General features: G+C 39.2%; 1 protein-coding gene across 1 annotated transcript in view; it reads right to left on the reverse strand.

The window, feature by feature from the left end:
* celf2 (cugbp, Elav-like family member 2) overlaps positions 1-7,990 on the reverse strand; it is a 274,640-nt gene extending 266,650 nt beyond the window's left edge. Inside the window, exon 1 of the mRNA XM_078942000.1 lies at positions 7,893-7,990. The gene's annotated coding sequence lies outside the window, so the exon portion shown is untranslated. The remainder of the gene's footprint in view (positions 1-7,892) is intronic.
* Positions 7,991-8,944: the final 954 nt, after the last annotated feature.

Genomic DNA, 8,944 nt, shown 5'->3' on the forward strand with positions numbered 1-8,944 from the left:
TTGATCCGAACGAGTCTGACCGGGGCAGAGTATTCTGAACGGCGTGTTTACATGACGCATTTTCTTTTCGATCAGACGTTCATTCAACGCGGCTAATGTTCCCAACTCATTAGAGAAATACTGCAGTATCATCTGCATAGTAATTCTTCTGATGGAAAAATCTGTCTAAAAGCGTTTTGTAAATAACAAATATAAGGGGGTCCAACATTACACTCTGGGATGCCCCAAACCACTGAGTTGGTTATGTTTGTAGAAAAAGATTTTTACATTTTTTTTTTATTTCCTCAGGGAAATTTTAAAAAATCTGCCAGCCAGCCAGCCTACCTGCCTGCCTGCCTGCCTATCTATCTTCTAAATAACGTTTCAAATTCAGCTGCAGATTGGCATGAGATAAATAATTGTGGGATTATAATTTCCCTGCCTGTTTTGTTCTACTCTCTGAAATTTCAGCGTAAACTTAGAAAGTTTTAGTGAAACAGATTACAGAAGCACACTGATGAGTAGATAAATATAATCACAGGCAAAACAACCACTATCACAATGTTACTACGTGGACACAAACTCTTATTTACTTTATTATCGTTGCCATTTCCCCTGACATGCTGTACCTATTTTGCACTATGTCTAATACGGCTGTAATCACCATTGTAAACCTTGTGTCGTTGCGGGGACACATATAATTAAAAGAGGATTAGCAACGAACGGCCCAGATGCCTCCTGCATGTAATTAACATTCAGACAATGTGGCGGGCATAAAGAGAAAACACCTGTGTTTGTGGGAGTGTTTTCTGTGTGATGCCACTGTGTCTGTCTGCACACACGTGTGTGTGTGAGGGCGTTCCCATTGTTGTGTGTTGGTGCGTATGTTTGAGTGGGATTAGCCTCAGAAAAATTCATTTTGACATCAGCCAATCAGGGCCACGCGGCGGGTCTGCCCAATCATCCACAGCAACACAAAGGCTGCCAAAGCACGGCATTAAAACACCGTCTTCAGTGTGAAGCTGGAAACCACCGCACAACAAGGATCCTTTTTGAATGTTTGTGAAAGATCTGGGTTTTGTATAAAAAGTAACTTTCTTAAAGCAAACTTGATGTATGCGGATTTAATTTTATTAATTTAAATGCAATTGGATATTTGTTTTGTACTCTAAAATCCTGGACTTATTTTTCCATGAAGGTTGGAACTTTAAGAGTTTAAGCAATTAGAAACGTGTAAAAATGTTCATGTCTGTCCGAGAAAAGTGGAGTTAGTGAGTACATAAGGAGTTTGACAGCCTTAAAACATCTTGAATTATTGTAATAAATGTAAATGACTACTTTACAGATGTCACCTACTGCCGGTTATTCATTTTTTAGGAAGTAAGGACAAATGAGGGATCACTGTACTATAAAAAGTGAGACAGCATTAAGTGTCAATGTACCAAATTTGATTTGGCACATAACTTAGCTTATAATTCAAAGTTAAATTTGAATGACCGGTCATGAAAGTTTTCTAGGTTTTTTTTATTTGACTTGTTTATCTTTGTTTCGTCCCACTTGTGCCTGGTTGGGTCCTTTAGCATCCAATCCTGCCGTTTTGCTCGTCCTCTGCCAGCTCGTTTGTCCGCCTTCCCAGCGGAGTTCCTGCTCTGTTCTCTGCCTTGCTGTGTCTGCGCATTCTAAGAAAATGTTTTAGGAGTTCATTGGGGTTCTTGCTATAGCAAAGCTTTTATTCATTGGATTTTTAATAATTTTCAGCGAGTTATTACAGTCCATTTCTGTTTTCTACCTACCTGCCAGTCTGCATTTGGGCTCTCCATGACAAAGCCACCTTTTATTAGATTTTTGTTGGCTTCCTGGGTTCATCCTTTTAAAATTTTATTAAAATCTTTTCTTCTTCTCATAACCCACCTTTCCTCCTCCCTTTATCTGCATTTTTGGATCTCTTAGGAAAGTTTCAAAAAAGCTATCTATTTATTTTAAAAAAGGGTATTTTGGTTACAATTTCTGCAGGATAAAAGGTAAATGCTCCCGCATGGCAGGATGGACTGTTGCTGTGTGATTACACCATGATCGGATTTTGTGATGTGAGGTCACATTTGCTCTTTCCAGCCTCTATGACATTAAAAGGTGATTGTCTAATGGAATTGACCTTTCAGCTTTATCTCTCTATCATGCATATATGAAGAAGATGCACCTGCTGCGTGTGGGTGTATGTGAAGATGGCGTATGAATGTTTCATAGGAAGGTACGTCTGCTTCTTGTGGGCTTCTGCATCTTCCAGCATGTAATTCAGTGTCTGCAAAGACTGGCACAACTGTGTGGCCTGAATGCCATCGGGGGTCGTCTACCATTACCTGAGTGAGCATGAGATGAGGTTAGGGGGAAAAGGGCATGGCGGCGACGTGAGAGTGTGTCACCCCTGACCTGCGGGCCGTTGGCTGATGGGTAAATACTATCACATTGCTACAGGGGATAAAATGAGCTAACTGCTGTTGATTTACAGCGTTGGTGATTTTGCTCTGAAGCTACGTACACACCAGGCATGTGTGGTGCGTTCAAGAACTCGCTTTTAGCACATTTACACAGGACCGATGCTCACTGATACTAGTGCGTGTACACACAACGCCGCTAAACCGATGAGCACCTCCACCTGGCAATAGGTGGCGGTTGACAGTGAGGTGTTGCAGGTGGACTTGTCTCAAAGTGTCATCAGCAGACTCACATCAAGACTCAGAACTACTGGCAGAGTTTGTGACATACCCAGGAATGGAGCCCCGCCAGTGACTGACCACAACCATGACCAGAACCTATGGACCTGTGTGGTCAGACATGAGGGGTACCAGGGTTTCCAGACAAACCATTCACAACCGACTCCACCACGTTGACTTGATTGACAGACGAGTGAGTCCAGGTGTCACTCCAGGTGACTCCACTGACACCAAGACACTGCCGTGACCGTTTGCAGTCAACACAAGACCATGTGACCTGGACAATGCACCAATGGTCTACCATCCTGTTCACTGAAGAGTGTCGGGTCATGATAGTTTCAGCATTGTTGGAGAAGGTGAGGTGAGCAATAGGCCTAGATCAGCATGGTCCCTAACCATGTCCACAACATGGTTGGCTTTGGCAGAGGAGGTGCAACAGTCTGGACAGGCATCACCAGTCAGAGGAAAAACCGATTTGATTTTGTAGATGGTCCAGTCGCTGCAGGTCCTTACCTCAGAGACATCGTAGAACCCATCATCATCCCCCATTTCAACCAGCACACCACCAACTTTCTGTCCATAGATGATAATGCTACACTAGATGGTGCCAGAATCGTCACAGCGGGACTGCAGGAAGTAGGTGTGGCCTTGTATGGTTTAACCCGCAAAGAAACCTAACCTGAATCTCGTAGAGCACGCCTAGAACCAGCTGAAGCAGAGACTGGATGATCGTACCCCCAATGACCTGGTAGAACTGCATGCAGCACTTGTGGTAGAGTGGAACCCCTCAGAACATCGTCATTTGGCTGGTGAGGAGCGGGAGAGGTGGCTGTCAAGCTGTCATTGCAGCAAATGGTGGAAATACTTGCTGTTGACATGGTCCATTTGGAGCAATCTTTATTATTGTCTTAATTTTAGGGAAATAAATATCAAACTAAACTAAACAAACTAAACGTTTTAATAGAAGTCATATCAGAAGGAAATTTGATGCATTTTATGAAAATTCAGACCAAATAAGAAAAGTTCTCGTGTAAATAACAATATCCCTAATGTATATCTCATCATGCACTACATTTACAATGAAAAAAAGGTAATTCCACATTTTTCTAACAAAATTCTCTTTAAAAGTCAGTGTTAAAAGTAGTCCCAGACTATGATACTTCCACAACCAAGACGTTTCACATTTTTGCTAATGAGCAGCAGCCATTTTGATCTGCCTTCCATAAACAAGGACCGCTCATTTGGAGCACTTTGGTGTGTTTATTAGGATGCCCCTCATCAAGTGTGGTCTTTTTTTGAGCGTTGCCTACAGTTCTATGGGTTTCAAATTAGAGCTGGGACACAGACCTAATGTTCCTGTTGCTAAGCAACATGACTATAGGAGCTGTTTGGACTATTCTTGATTTGTGACCTCATTAGTCACCTGTGTCATGAACACTTCCACAAGTTTTTCCAACAGCCTCTGGGCTTGTTTACTGTCAGATGGTCTTTAACAAACTATGGACAGCCAGTAATGGTCTTTTTAATGAGAGATGGTTCTCTCTTTACAGGCGAGCCAAATGCACAAACTCTGCTTGGAAGGGTTTTCATACTGGACTCCAAACAATCCACATTACAAAGAAAAACATTCATAATTACGGCAAAATCCTTCCAATGTTTTTTTTTTGGGTGATTCAAAATGTGACTTACACCTCACACAAGGATCTTTTCTTACTTTACTTATTTTGTCTATGTTTAATCATCTTGCTTAATATACTAATTGTTCTCACAACCATAAGAATGTAAGTCATTTGAAAATGAGGGAGAAGAGATTCTGTCATAATGTCACATTTTACGGTTCAAAAGTCTCATATTTAACAGTTCACAGCCAGGTGAGTTGATTATTCATGATAGAACGTCTTTAAGGGAAATATGGCTGTTGAATGGGAGTGCTGGGGGGAAGAGAAGTGCTACTCACTTCAACACTTTTTATAGTGTTTCTGTGAGATGTCTTGTTTATTTAAAAAAAACATTTTCATGATTCTTGTGTTTTTTGGGGGTTTTATTGGCTAATCTATCTTATGTGTTTTAACAATGCTTTCTCATTACTGAGTCTGATTCCTCTGTGATGACTAAACGATGCAATGGACAGCCATGCAATTTCCCTCAAGATCAATAAGGTCCATCTATGATCTAGCCATTCATCCTTCCATCTATCAATACATCAATTTATCCGTCTATCTATCCATCAATCCTTTCATCCATCCATCTATTTATTCATCCAACTATTCATCCATTTATCTGTCCATTAATCATTCATCTATGTATTAATTTATCTATCCATGTATCGATCAATCCATTTATCTATTCATCCATCCATCCATACTAACTTCCTTGTTCCCAACCTCAGGCTGTGCAATAATTCCGCAGATGTGTTGAGTTTAACCACCCTTTACATTTTTAAGGTATTTTTTTTTTGCACGTTTAGTTATTTTTCTATTTAAGAAAAGTAGAAGACATAAAAAAGAAAAGTATGTTTCTGGATAAATAGCAAATGATTTTTAAATTCATCTTAAAATCTAAATAAATATCATTTAAAGCCTCTGAGGCTTTAAGCCCATACAGAGTAGTTCATGTTTTTAATGTCTCGCAGAAATGTTCATGTTTTTCTTCCTTTTGCTGCTGTAGAATAATAAAATGTGGACACAGTGCAGAAGATTTTCCTTCCCGACTTTAAAAGAGGACATTTCTAACCCTAAAGATAAATTCTTTTAAAAAATGATCCACAGGTTGAAATTTAAAGTCTTCATAAACATCCACTTCTAAAGCCAGACGTCTTTCTTTGTCACAGGTTTCTGAACTAAAGCTTCCGTTTTTTAGATTATTTTCTGATCTAAATGATCAAGGATCTCTTTGTCTTTGTGGTGACGTGAATCCATTTTCTGCAGGACTCAAACTTTTGGCTTTGCTGTCAAGTCAATTTACTTGGACTGAAATGGCCTTCTGAAGGGTTTTGCACTGTCAAACCAGCAGCTTTGTTGTCATAAAGGGGTTTCAAGCCGCCACAGTCGTCTATTATGGTTCAAGGCTTGTGGAATTTCTCAGGAACGCCTCAGAAAGAAAACAGGAGACGTGTTTGGATGCAGGTTTAACAGGCTTCCCTCGAATCTTCCATCCTCTTTTCTGCTGCTGAGTGCTGAGTGGCTCCGACTGCTCGAAGAGAGCACTCTGCTTCTCAGGGCTAAATCACTCAGGACTCATAATGAAAGGACTTGCAGCTCAAATGCCGGCAGCGTTAGCTGAGCAAACAGACAAATGGAAGTCTGGGTCATGCCTGTCTGTTTGGAGTCCTCCGCACCGCTGCCTGTCCTAACCGAACGCATTTTCACTCCAAACAAATTCTGCCCTCTCAATAAAATGTGAATTCTTCGTTTATCTGTCCCTTTTTTGTCTGTATTACCTTTGAAAAACTATTACAAAAGGATTTATAGTATTATTGGTCCACAACATGACTGCCTGAAAGATCTTTACCACCAGAGGAAATGTGAAGAAACTTCCCAGAGGTGAGAAGTCTAAACAGGAAGTCCAGTTCTTCTGCTTCCATCTTCGTTTATTTTACTTTCATTTTTAATCAATCTATCTTTTTTCCGTTGGCCCAGAAGTAAAAATTATATCCACACATCAGTAAATGCAGAAAAAAATTAAATATCACAATGATAATCAGAAAAACAAACAGAAAATTATAATAAAGGAACATGACACTTTAGAATTCAAAAGTCCAAAAACCAAAATAAAAAAAATATAAAAAAAAAACATGAAGCAAAACGAAAAAGGAAACAAAATTTCCAGAAATCAAAAGGAAATATAAAAAAATGCAACAAAAGAAGAGACCAGAAAAGGAAGGGCATGATGGGATTTATGTGGCGATATCTTCCAACAGGTCATTCTAAAAGCTTCTGGCCACGCCCACACAAACTTCCATGACTGATCAAACATCCCATGTTCAAACAGCCCATCTTCGTCTTCTTCATCATCATCCAATCATTGATGTCCCAGAAGACCTACCCTCTCTATTTTCTTATTTTGATTCCTTTTTTCAACGGTTTTATTTTGGTTTCTAGAAATGTGATGTTTTTGTGTTCATTGTTTTACTTTTGTTGTTGTTGTGGTTTTTAATGTTTTTGCATTCTGTGATTTACTTTATATCTGAAATGATAAGTTAAATTATTATTTATTTTTAATGGTTCAAAACAAAATCCAATAAAATTAAATGGGAAAAAAAGAAGGAATAAAGAAGTGCAGACCTAATGACTCGGTTCACGTTGGAGTTCATGATCCAACACTCAGAAAGAACAATGCTGCTACATGGAGGTGGGAGTGTGATGGTGTGGAGCTGAGGATTCTCCATTAGCCAAACAGCCACTCTGATGGAAATTGTGTTTCTAACTTGTTCTTACAGTGTTTTTGGGACGATGGAGGACGTTTATAAAAAATAAAAAAATTGAGCTCAAAATTGGATTTTTGATTTCTTTTTTAGTCAAATAATTGTGAATCAGGAGAAAATGAGAAAAAGGCGGTTTAAAAAAAAGATCATAAAATACGCTGGGTGGGCCATATGCTTCTTGCTCCGCCCCTTTCTGATCATCCACCTGCAGACACACAGATCCATGAACGTCTTCCTGGTCTGAGCTGGAATCTGGATCAGAACTGGACGGATGGACGGCTCTGATACTGCTCACCGTTTTTGTTGTACCGCTAATGTTAGGTTGGGGGTGTGAGGGGGCTGTAAGCTAACGGGAGTTGTTGTAAACAAAGAGCTCTCAGCAATGATTTTTGGCTAAAACGGCATAATCATAATGAAAAGACCACTGAACAATATAAAAATGATGGGAGTGGGACGTTAAAAACCTGAAACTGTATCCAAACTAAAACTAATCCATCCACACATGAGAAACACTGAGAGGAGCAACAAAAGTGGCTTCTAGTCGCCACAGAGGTGACTTTATAATGAAGTATCCCATTTTAACACTTTGTGTTGCAGTAAGTCTGATAATCGTGCATGAGTGACAATAATAAAAATAAATCACTTCAGGAATGTTTGGCTGTAAACTGCCTTTTTTTAAGATCCAAACTTTTATTCATGCGAGCTTAAAACAGAGGAATAATAAACCAAATGGAAGTGTTTCAGCAGCAGCTCGTGTCTCCAGTGTCGCCGCATCTTACCTGTTGCTGCAGAATCCTGTCAAACGACGTCATGAATAAAGATCAGCTGAGAGTCTCTCCCACTCGAGGACGATCGTTGCTTCTATTCCTGAACCGTCTGTCCTCCTAGACGTAAACAGAAGCAGAAGACGAGAAGGAGAAAGGAAAAAGGAGAGGCGCCGTCTGTCAGTCAACGGGGAAAAACATCAAACTTCATCAGAGCTTCAGTCCTTTGTGTTTCTCTGCAGAAACCTCAGAAATAAACAAACGCTTATGCTAAAAAACAAAAAGTCCCATCAGTTTCCTTTATCATTGGAAAACCAACGATAGTTCACTTCACTTCTCAGTGATGTAAACCAAGTTATTACTTATTTCACAAAATAGTTTCAGCTTCATGCCAAATTCTTCATCGCTGTTCTTTTTAGCAAAAATCAGAACCAGGAAAAAATAAATCCACTTTAAAATTGTAATTAAAGGAAATGACTGAATAAAAGAAAGAAAAATATGAGGCACCAACCAACCCCCCCCAGCACCGTTTACCAAAATGATATAACCTCCAGGACCGGAAGGCACCGTCACAATAAAAACATGCAGTTAAAACAAATCATATATGAAAACGGGCAGTATAACAATAATAAAAACGTTACATCGTGTTATTCAGTCAGGTCAAGGAGGACATGGACATATTTTTTTTCCAGAAATAATATTCTCTTTCTTTATACATCTCCTCCATCATGGGAAAAATGCCAAAAGAAAACATCATCAAAACACAAAAACATCATTTTAATCTCAGTGAACATTTTCAAAAACAATAAAAAAAAAAAACACATAAAAGATATACAAAAATATGAACTGCTTGTGCAAAAAAACTGTTTCAAAATAAAACGTTAAAAGTCAATCTATTCTAAATGGATCTGACAGACTCTCAGGTCAGTCAAACTCAAAAGGGAATGTTTTTAAAAACATTGATGTAAATGTGAGTCGGCTCATCGGTGGGTGGAGAACAAAACGGCCAAAAGAAAAAAAGAAAAACAGATTTTTTTCTTCTTGATTCTCTCTCAAAGTTTTTGATC

This window comes from Oryzias latipes, chromosome 23, assembly GCF_053564925.1.
Source record: "Oryzias latipes strain Hd-rR chromosome 23, Olatipes_Hd-rR_3.1".
NCBI lineage: Eukaryota > Metazoa > Chordata > Actinopteri > Beloniformes > Adrianichthyidae > Oryzias > Oryzias latipes.